Here is a 25,322-nt window from a genome sequence, read left to right on the forward strand (position 1 = left end):
TTGGCTTGGCTTTTCCTCCTGCCCTTAGCAATAGTTAAGTAAGTAAATTGCCTCTGCTGCTTGTAATAACCCTGCTGTTCCTCATTTTTCCCCTTGTAAATTAGCCCCAGAGGAAGACTGAATTGATATTTGGACTTAGAAATGGTAGTGGAAAACTACTCAGACTCAGAGACAAATCGAGAAAGGTTTCCAGATGGAGTGTCATATTCATTCATTCATTTAAAAATTAATTCTTTCATATGTAGGGCTATGGGTTTAGAAACTACCGGTCGATCTTGGAGGGCTGAAAGAAAGCTAGGACATCAACATGCAAATGAGAATTTATGTTTGCTGTTAAATCGCTTGGAGCAAATTTACTTTGTGTTTCAATAATACTCTCATGTATATGAATACAGATGGACTATAAATCTGGTATAAATAAATGTTTCAAGTATAAATATGTATTTAAACAGTCAAGCAAGTGCGTGTATGCGTTCCTGTGAACACGCAAGTTGACTCACAGGGAGCATTCTGTCAGGCTAGGAAAGGAATGATGGTTCGCATCAATCCTGTACAAACTAATGCTGATCTTTGATAGCCTGCTGAATTATGCAGTCAATCCCTAAAACAGCAGAAAAAGAAAAAACAGGAGAGAGGGAAGATCAAATTGAATGGTTTTATTGTCATAGTTCTGACATGAGGGGCTGAGAGCCCACACGAGGGTGACAGCAGAGAGCGCTCTGGGAGAGATACGGTGGCCCATTGACCTCTGCCTCCTTATACCTTGCCAGGGCCTCATCTACCAGTCACCTAATATATGTCAGGGACAGTGAATAAATCCAGAGACCTGAGGGGATGGAAAAAAAAAAGCAGCAATGAATTGTAAGGGCCTATTTAACCAGGGTGACTCCATCTTGATTAAAAAGCCATTTTGTTGTTTGTGCAGTAAAACTTAAACTGACCCTGCCTGTCCCCCCACTCCCACCCTGAGAAACTTACTTAGAAGCAAGTCTGGAAAACCAGTAAAATATGGTCGCTAGTTCCTAATGACAGAGCCCAGAATACAAGGACGAGTCAGGCCAGGTGGAGACATCCAATCAGTAAAAAGCACACATACTGTCTCCCTGACCACCAAAGAATGTAAACCCCAGCTTTAGGGCGCCAAACTTGAGCGCCAATTCTGACCAGAGTAATAGGTTAGTTCAAACAGCTACTATAGGGTAAATTGTAATTCAATTGGCCACCTGCCTGTGGCCTAACATGACTATGCAATGTTACAGTCTCATTGGCCACCTATGTGTGGCCAGGCTTTTGCTCTATAAAGTTAGTCTGTGAGGCTGGGAGGGGTCGCTCTCTTTAGAGGCAGCCCTGACCAGTCAGTCCATTCTTGAGCCTGTAAGCTGGGGGTGGTCGCTCTCTTCAGAGAGGGCCCTGGCCGGTCAGTCTGACTTCTAATGCTTGGCATAGAATAAAGCTTTGCATAACTTTAACTTTGTTCCAGTCTCATTCCCCTGGCTGATCAGTCTGACTTCTAATACTTGGCATAAAACAAAGCTTTCAATAACTTTCCCCTTGTCTCAGTCTTGTTCCTTTGATAACGGACTCCAACAGAATTATTTAACATAGAGTCTTAAATCAAGAATTCTCAAGCTTTTGAAATGTAAAAATTGGAAAAGTAGAGTAGGTTCCTGGCAAATATTTGTCGGTGTCTGTGATGGTTCATTGCATGTTGTCAACTTGACTGGGCTACAGTACCCATTGGCTCAATCAAACAGTAATCTAGGTGTGCTGGAAAGGTATTTTGTAGGTGTGGTAAATTGCTACAGTCAGTTGACTTTAATGATACTTCTCAGTAGATTATTCTCAGTAATGTGGGTAGGCCACATCTGATGCATCAGAAGGGCTAAAAAACAAAACTGAAGTTTCTCTAAGAAGGAAGACATTCTGACTCAAGATGGCAGCATCCAATTCTATCTCAATTTTCAGCCTACCAACCTACACAATAGACCAACTTATCGGCCTTTATAATTACATATCACAGAAGCCAACTCCTTGAAATAAATCTCTGGAATAAATAAGAGATGTGTGTGTGTGTGTGTGTGTGTCTGTGTGTGTGTATGTGTGTATTTATGTCTTTCTCTGTCTCTCATATATAGGGACAGAGGTGGCTCAACATAAGTAACCCAAAAGTCCTTAAAATGATAATGTGAATCCTCTTAATTTTCAAAAATGGTCTTAACCCTAGACTCAACCACATTCTAATCAAATTGAAACAGTCAGCTTTATATTGAAAGCATTAAAGTTTCTACTACTTGAGGAAACAGTCTGAAGACCAAAGAGAGACCATCTCATTATAAAGAGGTGTTTGCTTGAAAATGTCAACCCCCACAGGACATATGCCAGAACTCTTACGGCAGCACTGCATCAGTCAGGGTTCTCCAGGACCCCTTATTCCACTAGCTTGGGGCCTGTTGATTTTTCTCCATCATCTGTGTGGAGGCTGCTGGAGGCCTTGGAAACTCCAGGACCGAGCTTAGATATCAGAGATGATATCTGGATTAAGACTGGGGGTTATTACCAGGGATGACAATATTTGAAGCAAAGAAGGAATCCTCCAAAGGACACTAAATGTCTCTTTCACTGAGTCCTTACTACCTGTCAGGCGCTGGGCTTAGCATTCTTACTGGATCTGATTTAAGCCTTACAACCGCTCTCTACTAAAGGCACAGGTATTATTGGACCTTTTTTACAGATTGGGAGACTAGACTGGAGAGGTCAAATAACTTGCCCAAGGTCAAAGATTCAGTATCCAAACACTGGTCCTTCTGATGCTAGATCCTTGCACCACCAAGCTAGCAGGTGACCTGCCTTATACTATAAAAGAGGACATTGAACTCACAGCCAGAATTAGGGTGTGGGGAGAAAAAGAAGAAAAAGCAAAGTTGTCTCCCACAGAGACAGGAGGAAACATTGGAAATGTTTTAAGTTTCCGAAAGAAATGACAAAAAAAAAAAAAAAAAAATCAGTCCTTAAAGAAATAAGAAGGAAATGAAGAGCATTGTAGTGTTCCAAATAAATGTAAAGAAGAACAGCAGGGAGATGGCCTTTCCATTTGTCTAGAGTCACTGAAGGCAGGGATGATAAGAAGAATAAAGAAGGCGTGGTTAAGAGATTCAGAAATTAAAAAGATACAAAAGAAATTGTAGTTAAAAGGTAAAAGTTTTGGTCTTCTGTCGAATGGTTAAAAGGAGAGACATGGAAGCTATTTGTCTTAGAAAGTAGCGAAGACTGTCTAGAACACAAATGGAAGAGAACTTGGGGAAAACAGATAATGATGAAGAAAGCCAGACAGCTTGCTAAACTGATAGAGAGAGAGAGACGGGGGGTAGAGAGCTAGGGATGCAGGTGGCTGGGAGTTGTGGGGGAGGGAGGGAGGGAAATGAAAATGCACCAACTTGAGACTTGAGTATTTAGTCCGTGTCCTACATTGGCCAGAGGGTCAGCTGTCAGGGACGAGATTCACACTTTCCTATAGAAATGACAATTTATGTATTAGTGGTCGGTTTAGGGCTACCTCACACAGATCCATGTCACCCCAATGTAAAAACCAGCTGTGACCCTCGTTTACTGTGCTACATCACCAATGAACGTAAATACAACCTTTAAATAAAATGAGCAGGCTCTTGCTCTATAGCAGGATACCCAACACAAACCTTAAAGAACAATGCAAGCGAATGAGTTTCTTATAAAATTTAAATGACGTTTGGCTAGAGGGATAAAAAGAAAGCTGGTAGAAATGTTTGTCAAGATGCTTAAACTTCTGGGCACTTTCAAAGGCTTTAGAGAATGAGTCAAGTTTTTGTGATTTAATTTTATTTCAATAGTGACATTCCTCTCCCTTGATCCTGGCACCATCATTTCCCTTAGACTCTTTTTTCTTTTCTTTTTTTTTTTTTTTTTTTTAAGATCTAACCAACATTTTTTTAAGATTTTATTTATTTATTTGACAAAGAGAGAGATCAGAAGTAAGCAGGGAGGCAGACAGAGAGAGAAGGGGAAGCGGACTCCATGCTGAGCAGAGAACCTGATCTTGATGCCGGGAAAGCCTGCACAGGCACTGAGGCACTAACAAAATAAACATACGCTGATTTCCTTCATTAACACAGATCTGTTGTCAACATTTTGAGGAACCTCCATGCTGTTTTCCAGAGTGGCTGCACCAGCTTGCATTCCCACCCAGCAATTTCACTATTGGGTATTTACCCTAAAGATACAAACGTAGTGATCCAAAGGGGCACGTGCACCCAAATGTTTATAGCAGCAATGTCCACAATAGCCAAACTATGGAAAGAACCTAGATGTCCATCAACAGATGAATGGTTCAAGAAGATGTGGTATATATACACAATGGAATACTCTGCAGCCATCAAAAGAAATGAAATCTTGCCATTTGCAACAACATGGATGGAACTAGAGCGTATCATGCTTAGCGAAATAAGTCAAGCAGAGAAAGACAACTATCATATGATCTCCCTGATATGAGGAAGTGGTGATGCAACATGGGGGCTTAAGTGGGTAGGAGAAGAATCAATGAAACAAGATGGAATTGGGAGGGAGACAAACCATAAGTGACTCTTAATCTCACAAAACAAACTGAGGGTTGCTGGGGGGAGGGGGTTTGGGAGAAGGGGGTGGGATTATGGACATTGGGGAGGGTATGTGCTCTGGTGAGTGCTGTGAAGTGTGTAAACCTGGTGATTCACAGACCTGTACCCCTGGGGATAAAAATATGTTTATAAAAAATAAAAAATTTAAAAAAAATCAGAAACACAGAGAACTTAAAGGGATTTCGTTGTCACAAAGGCAGCCCATCAGCCACACAGCCTCTCCCTTGACAGTGGTGTGTACGTTTCCCTCTCTGTGACTCTTTGCAGAAACTTCAAAATTAAGATACGGAAGTGTGTGTGCAGCATTAGGCTTGGCTGCGAATTGGTGTGGAAGAGGGTAAAGTGAATTAAATAAAAAGCCGCCCTAAAATTTTAAACAGTGACATAGAAAAACTGTTAAGTTTTAATTTTCCCTAATTCCACCATATCTAACTACCAACTGGAACATTTTCCACTGGAGGTGCTTTTACAAGGGAGTGAGTACCATGTACTGGTATAGTGAGCGCAGAAGGAAAGGGTCACATTTTCTCTGTAAAGGCAATAGTAATGACTCCTCCAAGACCACTAGGACCCCCTGTCCAAGTTTTCGTCAGAGGTGGGTTGAAGAGAGTAAGAACACTATGCAGGCCGTCATCGCAACAGGGGTTTCAGCAACCGCAGTCACTCCAGCACGTCTGCAAGGTCTCAGACCCACCATCCTGGCTCCCTGCGCCTGCAGCTCCCGCCCAGGGAAACAGAGCCAGCTTCCAAAACGGTTCATCCGAACTGAGATCAGCCTTTCACAGATTCCCAAGACATGGTCAGAGAAGCAAAATTCCAATCATCAATCATTTAAATGTGTTCTCTTACTTAAGGAGAAGTAGAATTAACTCACGTTCAGAAATCAGAAGTCCTCTGGGGAGCCTGGTGGGCTCAATTGGTTGAGTGTGGGGGCTCCCTGCTCAGCCCCCTTTCCCTCTCCCTCTGCTGCCCATCCTGCTTGTACTTTCTCTCTGTGTCAAATAAATAAATAAATAAATATTAGCTTAAAAAAGAAAGAAAGAAAGAAAGCAATCAAAAGTCCTCTTGTAACCAAGACCCCCTGGCCAGCGTAGTATCATTTCTCATTTGTTTTGTATCCCGGGGCAAATAATACCTTACATGTTAATAAATAAATAAATAAATAAATGTGCTCTGTGCCTAATCCCAAAGTAGTCATTGTGATGCATGACAATATGCTCTGGGATTTTCCCTAGGTGGCTAACATGCGCTTCTGTTTTCCTTATTCCCTAATCCCAAGGTGAGATCACTACTAAGAGGATATTGAAGAATTTGCCCATGGGCTCAAATAAGGAACAGCAAGCAGCTGGGCCCCCTTGAAAAGGTAAACCAGGCTGAGCCCTGGCTGGCCAGCTGGAGGGGAGAGCCCTGTTTCTCTCTGAGAAAGGGAGGGAGAAATGCAAGGGCTGGGTGAATCCCCTGGCTCCTTTTTTTTTTTTAATATCCTGGGACTGTCTAGTGGGCTAATCTGCTTACCTCCCGAGCAAACCGGTTAGAAATGAAGTAGAGAAAAGGGACGTGAACAGGTCAGTGACAAATGAGTGATGGCTGTTTACAATAACCAGGGAGAGAAAGAAGCTCGTATTTCCTAAGTGCTCTGTGCAAGATTCTGAGCATGGAACCAAATGCAGAGCAGGAGCAGCTCATTTCCTCATCAGAACAACCCAAAAAAAAAAAAAAAAAAAAAAAAAAAAAAAGCAATCATCATTCTACTTATGAGGGACCTGAGAAGCAGAGAAATGAATAAGCTGTGATAAGCCCCCCCAAAGCCACACTCGATCAACCCTGCAAAATGCCAAGTTCCATGCTCTTTCTCCATTAATATAGTAATATCCTTAAAAATAATGAAATCATCAGACATTTGCAAAGCTCTTCACAATTTAAATGGTGATTTTACATGAATGTCATTGAATTTCCGTAATTAACCTTCGGAGTAGGTACAATTAACACCATTTTCCGCAAGTGTTTCTATGCTCAAAACTGTACTTACTGTGTCTGTTTTTATGATCATTTCGTACATGTTCCTATATGTGAGCTCTACAGCCTCAGCAAGAATGTAAGATGTTAACTACTCATTTCGGGGGAGGGGGCAGTGGAGTAGACATTACCCCCTTCATCTTTTATTTTTATTTTATTTCTAAGATTTTATTTATTTATTTGAGAGAGACAGTGAATGAGAGAGAGAGCATGAGCAGGGGGTGGGGGTGGGGAGGGACAGAGTGAGAGGGAAAAAGAGGGAGAAGCAGGCTCCCCGCTGAGCAGGGAGCCCATGCGGGCTCGATGAGGGGCTCAATCCCAGGATCTCAGGACCCCGGGACCATGACCTAAGCTGAGCACAGACACTTAACTGACTCAGGTGCCACTCTCCCTTACCTTTTAATCTCAATATCTACGCCTTGCATCATTTCTGATGCTACGTGTACATATTTTACGTCTGTTGACTTGACTGAAAAACTGTCATTTTAAAAATCCGTATCTAGTGACGGGCTCTTAGCACCTGCCCTCGGTAGTTCCCATAACAGAGAGTGAAGCCGCTGGGACGCAGCTCCTGAATATACTCGCTGAAGTTGGCCAAGGGCACACGCCCCAAACTGTCACCCTGAGATGCTTTTATGACAGGAAAGCCATCATGGAGGAGTTAATAGCTGAAACTACATCTTCCCCAGACAAAATTACTGCATTGCTGTACGGAAACACTGAAGTTATTTGCTTTAGCTTCCTTCTGCTTCTAGGAGCTTCTTTTTCATACACATCAGGGTTTTTATACATAGTAAATCATGTCAGACATCATTATGTCTTTCTTTCCCATTTGAATGCCCTTTCTTTCCTTTTTCCTCTTTTTTTCTTTTTTTTTTTTTTTTTGCCTTATTACATTGGTTACTATGCTTTTAAAATAATGCATTTTCAATATTTTCAGAAAGAAAATTTAACCTGGACTCCCTCTTAAGAGCACCTGCTCTTAAGAAACCTCTTTTTAATGAATAAAATCCCATTAGTTTTGAGAGAGGCAGCAGCTGGGGAAAGAGAAGAACTATTAGCCTGACTGTCAACAAAAGTGGAGGTGTTGGGCAAATCGACCTTACCTCTCAGAATCTCATTTTCGAAACAGGAATTTAGTGATGAACTCAAATATTTCTTTTCCTTAAAAATGCTCTCATGCGATGGACGTTCCTTCAGAAATAATCTTGCCCCACCTTCCCATGTTCCTGAGGAAGAAACCAAACCACAGAAGAGTTACAAGATATGCTTAAAATGGTAAAATAGGTAATGCCTTTGCTGAGAGGGGGACATTGCCAAGACCTAAAACGGGATCTTCTAACTGCTACCCCCGGGGCCCCTCTTTGTATATTTCAAAAATGCCGCACACCGTTGTGGCCGCCACTCAACATTCCGGCAGAACCTCGTCCTCCCAGTTCTGTTCCACTCGCGTTCCAGTTTGTCCCACCAGTCACCCGGTCACCAACTAGATTCGGCGTGAGTGGTCAGCATTTGTGTCTTCACTGAGTCGTGAACACCTTGAAGGTTGGGACCTCGTAAAAAGTAACCTTTTAGATCTCTAGGAGTGAGTCGAGTGTTCAGGCTGTTAAACATTTAGATCTTAAATAGAAGTCTATTGACATTGACTTCTTGGAGGTTCATAATACAGAACAGCCAGAATGGTGACGTTTCAGGTAGCGTAGTATGGTTGAAAAGCACACATTAGAGTGTCAATAACTCCGTGTTTATCCACGTGTTTTCCCATCAACCCGTGACCCTTATACACCACACCACTTCCTCAAGTCTCGAATAACATGAGAATAATAATGCCTAAAGGACCTGAAGCAAGAAGCAAGACCAGCCAATAACCCAAGATTCTCTCTGGCTCTAAGAGCCATGTTTCTGTGAAAACAACATAGTCACACACATGACATTGGGTAAAATAGACAAAGATATCAGTGTACAAGTATTTATAGCCTTCTTTCCTCCTCACCTTCAAAAAGTAAATAGCATCTGTTGCTTGGGAGACTAATGCACTGGGTGATTTTGGGTGTGTGTATCTGCAAAACCAAGAGCCAGAAAAGCTAAAGAAAAAAAAAAAAGTCCAGAAAGGCTAGATTTAGCTACACTAGAATGAGAACAGCTCAGGAAGAGAGAAAGGAATTCTGTAACAGAAAGGGTAGAATGATCACACTGGTGTAGAATCAGTTTGACCCCATGTGAGATCAGTCTGGAGAGAACTGGGTTGAGTTTGATGAGGGGGAAGCAGCAGACATTCTGGAAGCAGTTTCTATGCTTTTTGAACTACCATGATAAAATAAAAAAAATAAAAAATAAAAAAAAAACAGAGAAAATCAATAATTTTAAGTTTTCCTGTATGTATTTTGAGGGGATCACCCACTCTTGTGCCACACAATGACTTCAGTATTTTGACAAGATTATGAAGAGCTAATCATTCTTTTGACTGTAATGTCATGCTGAAATAGGTCACAAAAAGAGCCAACTATGTTCAAGAAACATTGTTTTCAAATTTTGGTTAGTTTCACAAGACTTATTATTTCCACAAAGCTACTTTAATCCCAGATCTAACATTCTACTCATTGATAATAATCTAACTCAGATGTCACCTCCTCCATGAAGCCCTCATTGGTCTTCCTATTAAGATGCAATTCTCCTTTGTTGTAGTCGTTAAAGATGACACATATATTCTAGTTCTCCTGCTTCCAAGCAGGTGCTATAATCACACTTGTTAATCCCCTTGAAGTCAGGCTGGCCAAGTTAGTTATTTTGACCCAGTGGTATATGGGCAGAAGACTATAAAAGCCAGTGCAAAATGTTCGTGTTTTCCCACCCTCACTATTTTCCTTGTTGAACACCAGTCACATTCCTGGGAGCGGAAACTCCCTTAGGCTGGGCCCAAGAGTGAGAAGATATGGAGCAGAGCCCCTAGTGAACCCATAATGAGCACATAATGTGCATCAAAAATAAACATGTCATTTGGGGCTATTAAGATTTGGGGCTGTTTGTTATGTCAGCATAACCTAGCATTTTCCTAACAGATACATAATTTCTATGAAGCTCTCTAATGGAACTCATCATTTCCCATTTCATAATTAAACTTACTGGCAAACATTTCTTATCTCATATGCAAACCTGTACTTTAAGGGCAGTAGTATTCTCTTTATACCTTTTATTATTTCCCATTGTGGTGACAACATCTAATGGATAAAAAATTAGTGAGTGGATAAATATGAAGTAGAGATTTTATTTATTATAGCTATAACTTACAGCTATCTATTTTTACTCTGCCAACAAAATTATGGCTAAAGCTCTACCTGATGTTTTCTTAAGTTTCTTAAGTTTTTCTAACTAATGCCCTATACCTATGAATCTCCATGATCTTCATTTAAAAATAGTTGCTAAAGTCACCACTGAACTGATCTATACTGAGACAATCTTGCAGAGATGATTATGTTACTGTCCAAGCATGCATAAAAGCAATAAAGGTGAGACCATTTCAAAGTAAATCTTAATGAACATAAGAAATGCTTACTAAAGCAGAAATCTGTAATAGCCTCTTGAGTATACCGAAAAGAATGAGCTTTAAAAGAAAGCATAAATGTAATAAACTCGCCAATAATTCAATGGTTTCAAGATTATGATTCAAACGTCGGATTTATAATTTAACACAGATCTTTTAGTAAATAAAATAAAATTGGCAAATTGAACCTAACTTGATTATTGTATTCAAAAATAACTTTTTAGTGATGAATGTCATGCATCAGCTGAAGTTTTCCTTTTCTTGCTGAACCAACCAATTAAAACTAAATCTGTAGAAAATCAGAGTCTCTTGGGGTCAAAAAGTAAAATTGCTGAAGAAAACAAACTGAGGGTTACCAGAGGGGATAGGATGGGGGGATGGGCAAAATGGGTGAAGCGGAGTGGGAAAACCAGGTTTCCAGTTATGGAATGAGTTGTAGGGATAATAGCTACAGCATAGAGAATGTAATCAGTGGTATCGTAACTGTAACCACATTATATGATGACAGATGGTAGCCACACTTGGGGTGAGCACACCTAACCTACACAGTTGTCAAATGACTATGTTGTGAGTCTAAAACCAATGAACGTTGTGTATCAGCTGTACTTCAGTTGAAAAAAAAAAAGAGTACAATTTCTGCTTTAACTTAGTCTGCTTATACAGATAAAAGTTCCTCCTATTAAAGGTGAAACTTAGAGAACAGACCAAAACAATAAGGAAAATAATCACTTGTTACCTAGAGTTTAATAATCTCAGAGCCACTCTTTCCTTCTCTGGAACAGAAATAGATTAACGTTGCCTCAGATAGCCATTATTCAGAAAATTTTTTCCTGCAATAATAACAGTTGAGTTTTTAGAGTTTCTATAACGTGCAATAAATAAGAAAATTTTCAACTGTTCCTCAAATAACAATTTTAAAAAATATGACCAGATACTCTCCTTTAAAAATACTTACTGCTATAAATTCAATTCCTCTTCTCAGGTTTCCTTAAGTTATTGGACCTTCCAGAGAATTTGGAGTCAGTTTGGGGATAATGGGTCTTACTTCATCTTCTGGTCAGTTTTTGTGCATCGCAGATGCCACGCCCAAATTGATCCCCATCTTCAACCAAATGCTGGTGTCTCTTCAGCCTTATTTATCTAGTAAGATGATAAAGGGATGGTCTTGAGGAGGGAGGGGTGGGAATAATATGAAAACACTCATTAAAGCCAGACATAATTCTTCTATCAGGCATTGTTGTCAAGATCCTGGCCAATGCCACAAACCACGTATTTATGCAATGAAACCTTCCCCAGCAACTAGTCCTGCCTCTACTACCAGTACTATTTGTATCTAGCAGAAGAAAGAGCAAGTTAGGAAGAAAAAAAGAGGGAGAGAAATGGGGAATGACACAGGCCTGGACTTTGTGGCCACGCATTTCATCCAAAGTGTTCAGTAGAGCCAGCTCTGCTTAATTGGTTGATGTTAGACGCTCGATGATAGAGTGCTCGATTACCTAAAACAGCCTGGGACAGAAAAACAGAAACCGCCAAATACAGGTGGGGTTTGTGAATCAAAACAAAGATAGTACTAGGGATGCCTGGGTGACTCAGCTGGTTAAGCATCTAACTCCTGACTTTGACTCAAGTCATGATCTCAGGTTGTGAGATCAAACCTCATGTCCAGCTCTGCACGAGCGTGGAGCTTGCTTAAGATTCTCTCTCCCCCTCCGGCCCTTTTCCTCTCTGAAACACACACACACACACAGAGCACTAGCTATGGGTTTGCATTATTTCTGAATTCCAAAAGATAGAATTCCAAAATCAAAAGTTTATTGAAAGCAATTTAAATATCTTCCCTTTGAAGGAGCCTGATGTGGGGCTCCATCCCAGACCCTGGGATCATGACCTGAGCTGAAGGCAGCCACCTAATCAGCTGAGCCACCCAGGTGCCCCAAATTTCAAAATAATTTATGCTGGCATAAAAAGCTATGTTCTATAGGATTTCCTTTACATTCCAGAAAAAGGCAATGCTACAGGGACAGAAATCAGGTCAGTGGTTCCACGGGCTGGAATGGAGGATAGAGTATTGTCTATAAGGGACATAACAGAAGCTGTTGGAATGATGGAAATATTCTATGTCCTGATCGTGGTGATAATGCATGACTATATACATTTGTCAAAATTCATATAACTATACAACTTTAGAGAGTAATAGGCTCTGTATGTAAATTATACCTCAATAAATCTGACTTCTGAAAAACACAAACAAGTATGTTCGGTAGTGGAAGACAAACTTTGCTTAAGTGTTTAAGCTTTAAAGTAAAAATTAAAAAGAATCCTTTGTATGTTATACCTGCCTCAAGCTCTACTATCACTTACGCTGGGAGACCTAATCACTTTTTTCTGCCCTTAGGAGTATTCCAGTAGAAAAAAAATTAAGGGAAACAACCATATTCTGTGTAACTTTCCATGCCTGAAAGGAAAGTTTTTCAGTAGCTTTTCATTAGGGATAGAAAAGTTTTCTTATGTACCCATAAAATATCTGGGTTTTATGTATCTGAATGGTGATTATTCTGAGTTGTGTTAAAAGACCCTGTATTTGTGGGATGCCATATAAGAAGAAATAATACAGCTATCTTCAGGTGTTGACAGTATAAGGTAGATGCCATTGCAAATGTGTTACTTTGAAGGAAGTGGCTCAATTATGAACAACGATGCTAAGGCAAAAAGGTCTTTTTAGGTTGGGAACAAAAGGCAAAAACAATAAAGTAAAATTTCATAAATATGGATATCAACATTTAAAACGATTAGATATCATAGTTCTGAAAAATAAAATGACAAATTGGGGAGAATATTACCAAACCATGAAATGAACCAAAAGTTAATAGATTAAGGGCTCTTACATAACTCTAAAAAGAATAAATTAGTACAGGTGAAAGCAAGGAGTTCGAAGTGACAGTTCAGAAAAGACTAAATCAAATGTTCAAAGGACAACAAAAATTTTTCATCTTGATTAGTAATAAAAAGAGTGCAATTTTTATCTATCAAATTGGCCACAATTTTTAAATGAAAATGACCCATATGATGTAAGAAAATGGCACTCAAACATTGTTGGTTGCCATGCAAATTAATGCAAATATTCTGAAAAACGGTGCTAATATGTAAAAACTCTTGAAAATGTCCATCTGTTTAACTCAGCAATTAAAGAAGTACTAATTTTATGATCAGAATAATAATATACCCATGTAGGAAAATATCTAGCTACATGGGTATTCATCTTCATAATTCTGATAATTATGAACTGGAAATAATCAGAGGGTCTATTTAAATAAACTATACATACAATGGGACTATTATGCAAATATTAAAATAATGTAGAAAAATACATTATGAGACATTTAATAAGAGACAGGTGGAATATTACAGACATTAAAATACAAAAAGTTCGATTCCATTTATTACTTTATTTTCAAATGAGGAATGGAAAGTATACAAGACAAGTTTGGAACATTTTGTCATGTCAAAAAGTCAAGAAGCTGTTAATGACTACTAAGGTGTTTGTAGGACTCTGAACCAACTAGAACTATTTGCTGCCAAAATGTGGGGAAAATTGAGCATCTGTAAACATAATATCTGCAATAGATTTAAGGATCAAATATACTTAAATCCATGAGTCTGTAGTGATATTCCAAATAGAAGGGAGAAAATCCCAGTTACTTTAGAAGAGGTTACAAAACCAACTCATTATTTTCCAAGGGGGAAAAATCAAGAATTTATTATCTTTCATAGGTAAAATGTAATTCAGGATACTCAAAAGGTTAATAGAAGATACTCCTCATGTATATAAGTACTTAGAGCGTGTACTGTACTTATTCATATAAGTACTTCTTTATAGGCATAGTCTAGCTAATCAAGGAAGAATGATAGAATTAGAATATCATTTTTCAATATCTAATAACTCATACCTCTAGGCGATTATCATCAATAACTGCTAACATCACAATAAAAAACCAAAGTTCCATGTATCAGTAATTTAAGAAAACATAAAGAAGAGAAAGATATGTTGGGTAATACCATGGGGATGTTATCAGAAAAAAACAAAATATAAAAAATTCTACATCAAATAAAATTTTCAACAAAGAAATTGGGGGGGGGGAGAAATGAAAGAAAATATTATAAAATAAAAGACAATTAAGATATATCCACCTAATTTGAACTTAAGAAATTAGGATCTTAATTTGAACAATAAGAAAAACAAGTAAAAAGTAAATGAGAAAAACATTCATGAGACTATCAGAGAAATCGGAACACAGACTAGATATTTGATGATATTTAAGTATTATCATTAACTTTTTAAAATGTGACAATGGTATTACAATTATATTTTTAAACATCTCTCTCTTTTTGAAAATACATACTACATATTTATGAATAATAACTATGCGATGCCTGAGATTTGCTCTAAAACAATCGGTGGGTGGAAGTGGTACTTGAATGGGGGTAAAGTTGAAGTTGTATCAGAATTAATAATTACTCTTCAAAGATTGTTGATGGATACCTAGGTTTTTTATACCACTGTCTCTACTTTCATGTGTACTTGGAAGTTTTACTATGTTTTATTCTTTATCATAAAGGGCAGATTGAATGTTTCAATTTCCTACTATTCAATGTAAAGAGTACTCTTTTATTGTCAAATTGTATTGCCACAGAGCCTACTTTTTCCCATTTGTGGCAGAAACTATCTTCTATTAATCTCTCAATTCTCAATACCTATTTTCTCTTTTTCCCTAGTAAAAAAAGGTTTGGAACGTTCCCAGCTTCTCTTGCAGCTAGATGTAGCCACGTAACAAATACTGCAAAGGAGATGAAAGCAAAAGAGATCTGTGCAACTTCTGGTTTGTGTCTACCCCTCCCCACCTCCTTCCAGCTGATGGAATATTCACAGAAGATGCAGTGACCCAACTCTGACCATGCAGATGAGGGCAACAGCCTGGGAGGTAGGAGGAGTATCTTTCCTGCCAAAATCCCTCTTCACTATTCAGTGTATTTTCCAAGAATTTGAAACAACTCCGCCAGTTACTTACCCTTTGTACTTGTGACAATTTAGGTCAGAATAGAAATAACTGAGTTTCCCATCACTATAGTATTTACAGAAGGCCTGTTTCCTTATGGGATGAGACTCAGCTACCTTCTCCTTCTTAGAAGATTAATGTGAATTTTCTTTCACATATGGTAGAAGGAGCAGAAGAGTTCAGATAGTAGTTGTTCTTTGTTTCTTTCTCCTTTTTTTTAGATTTTATTTATTTATTTGAGAGAGAGAAAATGAGAGAAAGAGTAGAGTAAAAGCAGGGAAGCGGTAGAAGAACATGGAGAAGCAGACTCTCCACTGAGCAGGGAGCAAAACCCAGGGCTCTATCCCAGGACCCTGAGATCATGGCCTGAGCTGAAGGCAAATGCTCAACTGACTGAGCCACCCAGGTGCCCCCGTTGTGTTTCTTTTCAAAATTGTTCTTTAGAGACAACACACGCATGACATGATCAGAGTATGGATTCGATGGAAGTTTCACACATTTGAATATATTTATATTAACTTGATTATAGATATTTTAGAGAGGTTAGAAGATTAGGCTTCTAAAATAAAGGCTGTAGGGGTGTTTGGGTGGCTCAGTCAGTTAAGCTTCCTACTCCTGGTTTCGGCTCAGATCATGATCTCCTGAGTCCCGGGACTGAGCCCCACATCAGGCTGCAAGCTCAGTGGGGAGTCTGCTGGAAGATTCACTCCTTCCCCCCTGCCCCAACTGCTCTGACACATGTGTGTGCTCTCTCTCTCTCTAAAATAAATAAATAAATCTTTTTAAAAATTAAAAATAATAAATAAAGTAAAATAAAGATCATAAATTGTTACTCAAATCATAAGTAAAGTTAGCCTGCCATAAATTATTGGTAACATCATGAGAGATTATGGTAGTTAGTGGTAGAGAGTAGACTCTGAAAGTCCCTAAGATAAGAAAATTCAGTGCTCTAGTGGAGAAATTGGCCTTAGATAGAACAAATTCATATTTTCATATTGAGACAAAATGTGAAATATTAATAAATTATATCCTGAAACACAATAAAGGAAAAATAAGCTGGAAAAAAAATCGTATAGACTCTGGAGCTCAACTGGCTTCATTTAAATCCCAGCCCTGTCACTTTCTTTTGATAAGATTGTCTTATCTACCTGACTCAAGATTCAGTTACTTAACTGAACCTCTCTCTGCTTCAGTTCTTTCGTCTAATTATTGGAGATAACATTAGTTCATGCTTTATAAGGTTGGGTTAGCTGTTGTACATTGAATTGTCCCCCCAAAATTCATATGGTGAAACCCCAACCCCTGTAACCTCTATTACCCTATTTGGAAAAATCATTTTGGAAAAATCACCATTGCAGATATAATTAGTTCAGATGAGGTCATATTAGAGTCAGATGGACCCTAATTCAATACAACTTTTTTTTAAGGTTTATTTATTTATCTGAAAGAGAGAGAAAGAACATGCAGGAAAGGGCAGAGGGAGAGGGAGAGAGAGAAAAGCAGACTCCACTCGATCCCACAACCCTGAGATCATTACCTAAGCCAAAAACAAAAGTCAGATGCTTAACCAACTGAGCCACCCAGGAGTCCCTGATTGGTGTCCTTATATAGGAAGAAACTTGAAGAGGGTCACATGGAGAGAAAACATGTGAAGATTAAGCAAGAGGTCAGGATGAGGCTTCAACAAGCTGAGGAATGCAGAAGATTGCCTGCAACCCTCCAGAAGCTAGGGGACAGGCATGGAGCAGATTCCTTCTCAAATCCTTTAGACAGAATCAGTCCTGCTGACACCTTGATCTTGGACTTCCAGCCTCCAGAATTATAAGAAATAAATTTCTGTCTTTTAAGTCATCCATCCATTTCGTGGGACTTTGTTATGATATCCTAGCAAAGCCTGAATACATGTGTTAAAGGAATTCTTACATGTAGATGATTAAGAACAATGTCTTGCCCATAGCAAGTTTTCCATTAAAGTGAGCTATTGTTATTATTTAAAACTATAAATCTTGAGCCAAGATTTCCAGTGGGGAGAAAAAAACCTATTAATCTTTCATTTATGCTTTTATTTGCATGATTCTGCTCAACACCAATAACTAAAAAATATGGGAAAAATTGAACTATAGTTAGGAAGTTGGTTCATTTTACCAAGACTAAATAATTTCTTTATATTTAAGGAATAGTCATTACAATATGAATTATGATAAAGCATTTCTTAAGTTATCTTCAGTTATAAATTATGCCATCTTCTTGAAAATACTTTTCAATAAAAGTATGATAAGTTAAATTACATTCAGTTACAAAAATATTAATAATATGTAAATTAACAAAAGACCCTCAAGATAACTTGCAGGATCTCATATACAGTAGTTTTTTTGTACCCTGGATGACTGCAATTTCCTGTATTCTCATGTACATCACTTTATTAAATTTTAGGCATTGTTTTTTTACTTTTTACAAAGTACAATTCTGATCTTTTTTCCAGATATGCAAATAAAACCACAAAGTGTGTTAAGAGATTTATGAAAAACTGAAGTTATCTTTGACTTTGAACATTATTTCTTTAAAGAAAAATGACTTAGGGTATATTGCCACTTTCCCATTTCACAGGTTTTTGGCTATAAGCTAATATTTCAAACTTTAAAATTAAGCACTTGGATCAGAACAAAAGTATTAGTATTCTATGCAATCATGGTATTTTTTTTTTTTTTTAGTGAAGATTCTTTGTCTCTTTTTTTTTTAAAGATTTTATTTATTTATTTGACAGAGAGAGATCACAAGCAGGCAGAGAGGCAGGCAGAGAGAGAGAGAGGAGGAAGCAGGTTCCCTGCTGAGCAGAGAGCCCGATGAGGGGCTTGATCCCAGGACCCTGGGATCATGACCTGAGCCAAAGGCAGAAGCTTTACCCACTGAGCCACCCAGGCGCCCCTATTTTTTAATAAAAATTACAAAAATGAGTATTAGTTTAGGATAGAATGAAAGCCCTGAAACATGTCTTTGAATCATATGCATTTTTAAAAAGATTTTTAACACTATTTTTTAAAAGCTGACTATAAAAGTCTTTTCTTGTTTTTCTTTTTTCAATTTCTCTAAATAATTCTGACAAGACTAGAGCTACATACTGCCAAAAAGTCCATCATTTAAAATAAGAAGTTGGAATTGATTAAGCCTGCACCATAGAAACAAGAGAATTTGTGACCTGAGTGCTTATTTTGACTTCATATGACAGAACCTGAGTCTCAGACCACAATCACATAATTATGCAAAAGAATATATCAATGTGAGTTGGAAGAAACATCTGTCACAATTTTACACTAAATTATTCAGAAATTCAAACGTTTAATCCAAGAACAAAATGTACCCAAAATGTCACCCAATGTCACAGGGAGAGCATAATGATACCCAGCCTTGACAATTTGGGGGCAAAAGGAACATTTGCAATCAATCCAGATATGTTGAGATTTAAATAATATTCAGATTCAATGTTGCCTTCTCTCCCCCTGCCTTTTCTTTTCTTTCTTTTAGTAAGGGAAATCTGGTATATAACAATCTATAAAAATATGCATTGAACTTTTTTTAAGTACAGAGGAATGTTATAGTATAGCTGCCACTGACCACTTTTGTGTAAAAGACACTCCTTGCAAAGTGTGCTGAAATGAAATCATGGATACCCAAGATTTGGAAGAACCGAGTGATTGACTCTGCTAACTTTTGTATTTTGACAATGTAACTTATTAACTAATCAAAGTTTAAATGAATGCAGCCATCAAAAGAAATGAAATCTTGTCATTTGCAATGACGTGGATGGAACTAGAGGGTATGATGCTGAGTGAAATAAGTCAATCAGAGAAAGACAATTATCATATGATCTCCCTGATATGAGGAGTTTGAGAGGCAAAGTGAGGGGTTTGGGGGGTAGGGAAGGAAAAAATGAGACAAGATGGGATCGGGAGGGAGACAAACCATAAGACTCTTAATCTCACAAAACAAACTGAGGGTTGCCAAGGGGAGGGAGTAGGGAGAGGGTGGCGGGGTTATTGACATTGGGGAGGTATGTGCTACGGTGAGTGCTGTGAAGGAAGTGTATAATCCTGACGATTCACAGACCTGTACCCTTGGGGTAAATAATACATTATATGTTGATTAAAAAATTTTTTTAATTGTATTCAAGACAGCATAGTCATCTTGATCATTCAAATGATATGGGAAATAGCCTCCTTCTCCCAACCATTGATCTATGAAAGGTGTGGCAAAGCTTCAAGTTCCTTACAGAAACCTAGGAAAATTCTTCCAAAACAAACATACCAAATTCCCCTCCCATGACATAGCTCCAGAAATTCTTTTTTTTTTTTAAGATTTTATTTATTTATTTGACAGAGAGAGATCACAAGCAGGCAGAGAGGCAGGAAGAGAGAGAGAGAGGGAAGCAGACTCCCTGCTGAGCAGAGAGCCCGATGCGGGGCTCGATCCCAGGACCCTGAGATCATGACCTGAGCCCAAGGCAGCGGCCTAACCCACTGAGCCACCCAGGGGCCCTCCTGAAATTCTTAAGAAACTCACAAGAAAATGTGGTGGAGATCATGACTACATATAATTCATCAAGAAGAAGTTTTTACAAAGTGGAACATCATTATCTGAACTTCTGGGGTTCCATTTCATGAAGGTTTAATAATTTTTTCATATACATGTCAATGGATCCCAGATCCTTTTTCATTTGCTAAAAATCTGGACTAACCAATATATTAAATAAGCAAAGACTGAATAATTGAGATTTATCAGCAAATTTTGTACAAAAATTAGATCAGAGATTCTGGGGGGCTGCAACTCAAATTTCATATTTTTTAACTTGGTCACTTAAACATTGTTTTAGATTATGGCGGAGCTGGGTGAAGGATGCCTTTTAGCTGTTGTAATTTAGTGCCACTATAAACATTCATATACAAGTTTTTGTTTTTGTTTTGTCTTAATCTTTTGTTTATTTATTTGTCTGAGAGAGAGAATGAGCACAAGCAGGGGGAGCAGCAGGCAGAGGGGTAAGGAGGCTCTGAAGCAGGGAGCCAGACCTGGGACTGGATCCCAGGACTCTGGGATCATGAGCTGAGCTGAAGGCAGGAGCTTAACCGACTGAGCCACCCAGGAGCACCACAAGTTTTTGTTTTGAACACCTGCTTTCAGTTCTTTGGGGCATGTACCTAGATGTAGAATTTCTGGGTTTTATGGTAATTCTATGTTTAGTCTTTGGAGGAACCACCAAAACATTTTCTACCATGGCTGTGCCATTTAACATTTCCCTCATTTATGCACAGTTGTTCTAACTCCAATTTCTCTATATCCTTGCTACTTACTTCCCCTTTTTTGGTGACAGCCATCCCTAGAGGAATAAGGTGGTATCTCACTATGGTTTTAATTTGCCTATGACTGATGATGTTGCATGTCTTTTCATGTGCCTGTTGACCATTTTACATGCTCTTCCAAGAAATGTCTATTCAAGCTCTCAACCCATTTTTTAATTAGATTATCTTTTTGTTGTTGAATTGTAGAACTTCTTTGTATAGTTTGGGTGCCAGACCCTCATCAGATGTATGATTTGAAAATATTTTTTCCCATTCCACAGATTGCTTTTTCACTTTCTTGATAGTGTCCTTCAACACAAACTTTTTTAAATTTGATGAGGTCCAGTTTATTTATTTTTTTTCCATTTGGTTGCTTGCACTTTTGGTGTCATAGTTAAAAACCATTGCCAAACCCAGTGGTCTTTTATTAATATTTACTCCTGTGTGTTTTCCTCTAGGAGTTTTATAGTTTTGGCTCTAATATTTAGGGCTTTGATTCATTTAGAGTTAATTTTTGGATATGGTATAGAGGGCCCAAATTCATTATTTTGCATGTAATATTTAGACACTTGAAATTTGGAATAATAAAGGAAGCACATAGCAACCTGTACTATATTTTAATGTATACTCTATTTGATGCAGTGAAGTATCTTTTGGTAGCTAATTCAGATTGTGAGATATGTTGGAATATCCAGGGAATATGAATGAATGAAAGTTTATTTAAACACTAACTGAACGAATTAAATGATTGCTTTATAAGCTAGTAACCCCTACTACTGGCAACAATGTTATCGCAATATGCATAAATTAATTCCACATTGGGCTGCCATAATTTTCATCATTCATATTACCAAATATAAAGAAAAATTCATAAACAAATATGTGACCATTGATTCCATTTTCCACACTGAAAATCATATGAGACCATCGCATTGAAATTGAACATAGTATGTAAAAGACAATCCATTGGTATTTATGTCATTGGAATAATAATACATTTTAGCAGTAAAATATTTCTTTGTAAAAGCAATCACAGTGACCTTATTTATCTGCTCTGTGAAGAATTTTTCGACACAAACTACATATTTAAAATTGGGATAATATATTTCTTTGATGGAGATATTTCTTTTAGACTCTATGCTATACTGGTGATTTATTTGTTCATCTTAAAGCTAACAGCCTGTTACACACCTTGTTGGACAAAAGAATATTAGATATAGAATTTTAAATAGAACATTCACCATTATTTAAGACTTTCTTTCCAGTTACCATGACAATGTGATCTAATTATAGGTGTTAGAGCTAAACTATAATAATACTAGTATGATTATTTTCTAGTCACATCGTTCACTAATCAAATAACTAGTAAGTGGTGGTAAAAACGCTAGTACTGGCATATTTTTCTTGTTATCGCAATTCATTTTCAATGGCAGTAACTATACTTTCTAAGATACCTATCCTCATATTCTGAAACCCCTTTTCCACTAATAGCAAATGTATTGTGGATGTGAAAAAAAACAATAGATTTTAATTTTACAAACATGCTTGAGATGTTTAAGAGAGTGCTCTAACAAAAACAGGTAAGTTGAAATTTTAATAACTCCTTTGTCCCCATAAAAATGAATGAAAGTTTATTTAAACACTAACTGAAAGAATTAAATGATTGCTTTATAAGCTAGTAACCCCTACTACTGGCAACAAATAATAACTCTGTTTTATATAACCCTTAAATATTTTCAGGGGAATGATCCATTTGATATTAATTACTAAAGTTAATATTCAATGTCATCATAAGTGGACATTCAGTGTGTTTTAAAAGATTTGTACCATTAAATGGAACTAAAAATAAAAGGGAGCGTGGAAAGCACGTCCATACCCTGATATTCCCTATTCCTAAGTGGCCGCCAAAGGCCCCACCCATCCCCATTCTCCATCTTGTTACAGGGATACATACTGTGCCAACAGAGCGAGTAGCACCTGGTCATTGTCTGAGGTAGACCCCACAATTGCCTTCCCACCAGTGCCTGTTTCTCCTACAGGCTCCCACAACCCCAAAGCCATGATGGTTGATGTTCTCACATAAAACCATAAGAGGGAAATCTTTGGCCAGAGGCAAATAGCTACAACTCTGAGTGCCAGCCACACCACCATGGCACAGGGCCATCCAAGGACAGTTCAAGTGCATGTGAAAGATCTTGGCCAGCCCTCTGAGAAGAGAGGGATGGGAGAACCAATGAAGGCGCCTCAAATACAGAACTCTGGGAGCCTGAATTGTCTAGTTGCTAACCAACCAGAATGTAATATTTGAATGGGACACTAGGTCTGCCAATATCCCATGCATTGCTTTTGTTGTTGTTGTTGTTGCTGAACTAGAAAAGTGGTCCAGAATCCTGGGAAGGGAAAAGGCCATGGTGGTGAGTAACAGTGGCTTTTACCAATCAGTACAGGAGTTTGATAACTTTAACACATAGTTAATTATCACCTCTGCCTAAAACACGCTAAGTGTTGAAGCATTACTTACTATGGTATATGACATGATTATAATAGAAATCATATTATGATTTTTATTTTGTCTTGTGTTTTTCATTTATTTATTTAATTAGTTAAAGTCCCAAGGGGGGGTTGAGCTCACAACCCTGGGATCAAGACCTAAGCTGAGATCAAGAATCGGATAATTAACCAACTGAGTGACCCAGGTGCCCCCAACATTTTGTTATTCTTTTAAATAGCTTTAGGTAGGAGGGCACCTGGGTGGTTCAGTGGGTTAAGCTTCTGCCTTAGGCTCAGGTCATGATCTCAGGGTCCTGGGATTGAGTCCCACAATGGGCTCTCTGCTCAGCAGGGAGCCTGCTTTTCTCCCCTTCTCTCTCTCTGCCTGCTTCTCTGCCTACTGTGATCTTTCTCTGTCAAATAAATAAATAAAATCTGTAAATAAATAAATAAATAAATAAATAAATAGCTAGGTAGGGTAAGCAATTACTGACATCTCTTTCAACAAATGAGAAAATTGAGGCTAGCAAGGTTACATGATTGGACAAGTTCACACAGTTAAATGCATTCATGTTTTCTGATTCACATTTCAGTGCACTTGCCTCTCCACTAACATGGAGATGGAAAATTAAAATGACAGGGAGCTACAGATGGGAACTAAAAATACAGGAATAAAATTGGATCTGACAAGATTCAACATGCAATAGAAACTGAATGGACTTGTGCTTTTAGGAAGGATATCACAAATTGTCTTAACCTCCTTGGAAGTTATAGAGCCAGAAATCAAAAAAAGAAGTAGAAGTCTTTCAAAATTTTGTGTGGAATCCCAGTTAAAAACTATGGGCATAATTTAATTTTTAATGTGTTCTCTTTCACTTTTAAAATTGTTCTGATTTATACAATAAATTATGTGATTACTCTTTTGCACTTAAACTGATGAGTCCTGGTCTCCTAGAAGGTTGATCATTATTTGATTGTCCTTACTCATCAGACTGACTGTGGTTCTAAGTATTAACAAGTGTGATAGTAAAATCATTTGAAAATTAGTAGGAAAACTATTAGTAAAGATAGAGTGCTACTGGATTTCTTAGGGAAGAAAACTTTTGAGATGGCTGAGAAATGGATAAATAAATCTCTGTGGGCAATAAAAGGACATCATTGACATGAACAGTTCACACATAGGACATTACCTCACTCTGGGGTCAAAGGAGGTTGCTGCCCCCTCCCCCATCCTTTTTTCTGTCTTCTCTCCCTACTCGAGAACATCAAAGGATCAGGAGCTGAGAAATTCTGTATAGATTTGAAATGATAATAAAAAGATTATAAAGAGCTCTCTAGGATGAAAAAGGACCCAAGAAGGCAAAATCTTCTTTTAACACAATAAAGAACTTGTAATTTTGCAAGAAATAGGGTCTATATTATATTATAAAAGGAATATGCTTTTTCTCAGATGAACATGAGCTGTGTTGTTTTGGGGAGAAAATTAACTCTTCTTCTAGAAATCAATTGTCATTTTAGGGCCACTCAGCATCTACTACTCCTTCTGGAAGGCCCTTTACACTCTATATGGAAAATGCAGCCTTTTTTGTCACACAAAGGCTTGGTAAGATTGTACAGGTAAAGAGTCCCGAGCTGCCACTTAAGACTAATGGGACCTCAGAGATCTCTCCCGCCAGATCCTTCCTTTTGCTGTCCTGGTCCAGTGTTAGCACAGGACTCAGGTTCAGCCATTTGAACATTCTCTCCTTAGATGTGAAACCTCAGAGGGGTGACACAAAAATGAGGAAAATGGCTAGAATCCACATATTCAGGGGAAGTACCTGGGTGAGACAATCTAGCAGTTCCTGTCAAGTAGACAGCCGGGGCTGCCTTGTTTCTCTTTCTTCCAGGCCTGACTGTTGTCAGTTGAAAACAAAAGGTGCCTAATAAGCTAAAGTTGGTAAGTCATGTTTGACTCAATCACAGGGAGCGGTTTCTGATGCCATCCCTGAGGAGGGAATCTAAATGGAATTGAGACGTTTGAGATCTTCCCCATCAGGATGCATGAGCTCACCGGCTCTGATGGGAGAGTCCTGATGAAAAGAAAACCTTTTCTTTCCTCATGTCCTCTCCTAGCCAGAGATAACAGAGCTTGTAAGGCATGAGATAGGAAGATTGGATGGGTACTCTCTCAGATGGCTGAGTGTTCCAAAGAATGGGGATGAATCGGTACTTGGAAGGCGGGGTAGGAGGATGAGAGGAAACA

At 38.2% G+C, this 25,322-nt stretch overlaps 1 long non-coding RNA gene across 1 annotated transcript in view; it reads right to left on the reverse strand.

Annotated features, from left to right (window-relative positions):
- Nucleotides 1-5,224: 5,224 nt before the first annotated feature.
- LOC131811420 (uncharacterized) overlaps nucleotides 5,225-25,322 on the reverse strand; it is a 30,262-nt gene continuing 10,164 nt past the window's right edge. Inside the window, exons 2-4 of the long non-coding RNA XR_009345927.1 lie at nucleotides 11,159-11,343; nucleotides 7,769-7,891; nucleotides 5,225-5,638 (exon numbers count right to left, since the gene is read on the reverse strand). This is a non-coding gene — a long non-coding RNA (uncharacterized LOC131811420). The remainder of the gene's footprint in view (nucleotides 5,639-7,768; nucleotides 7,892-11,158; nucleotides 11,344-25,322) is intronic.

This window comes from Mustela lutreola, chromosome 11 (assembly GCF_030435805.1).
Source record: "Mustela lutreola isolate mMusLut2 chromosome 11, mMusLut2.pri, whole genome shotgun sequence".
NCBI lineage: Eukaryota > Metazoa > Chordata > Mammalia > Carnivora > Mustelidae > Mustela > Mustela lutreola.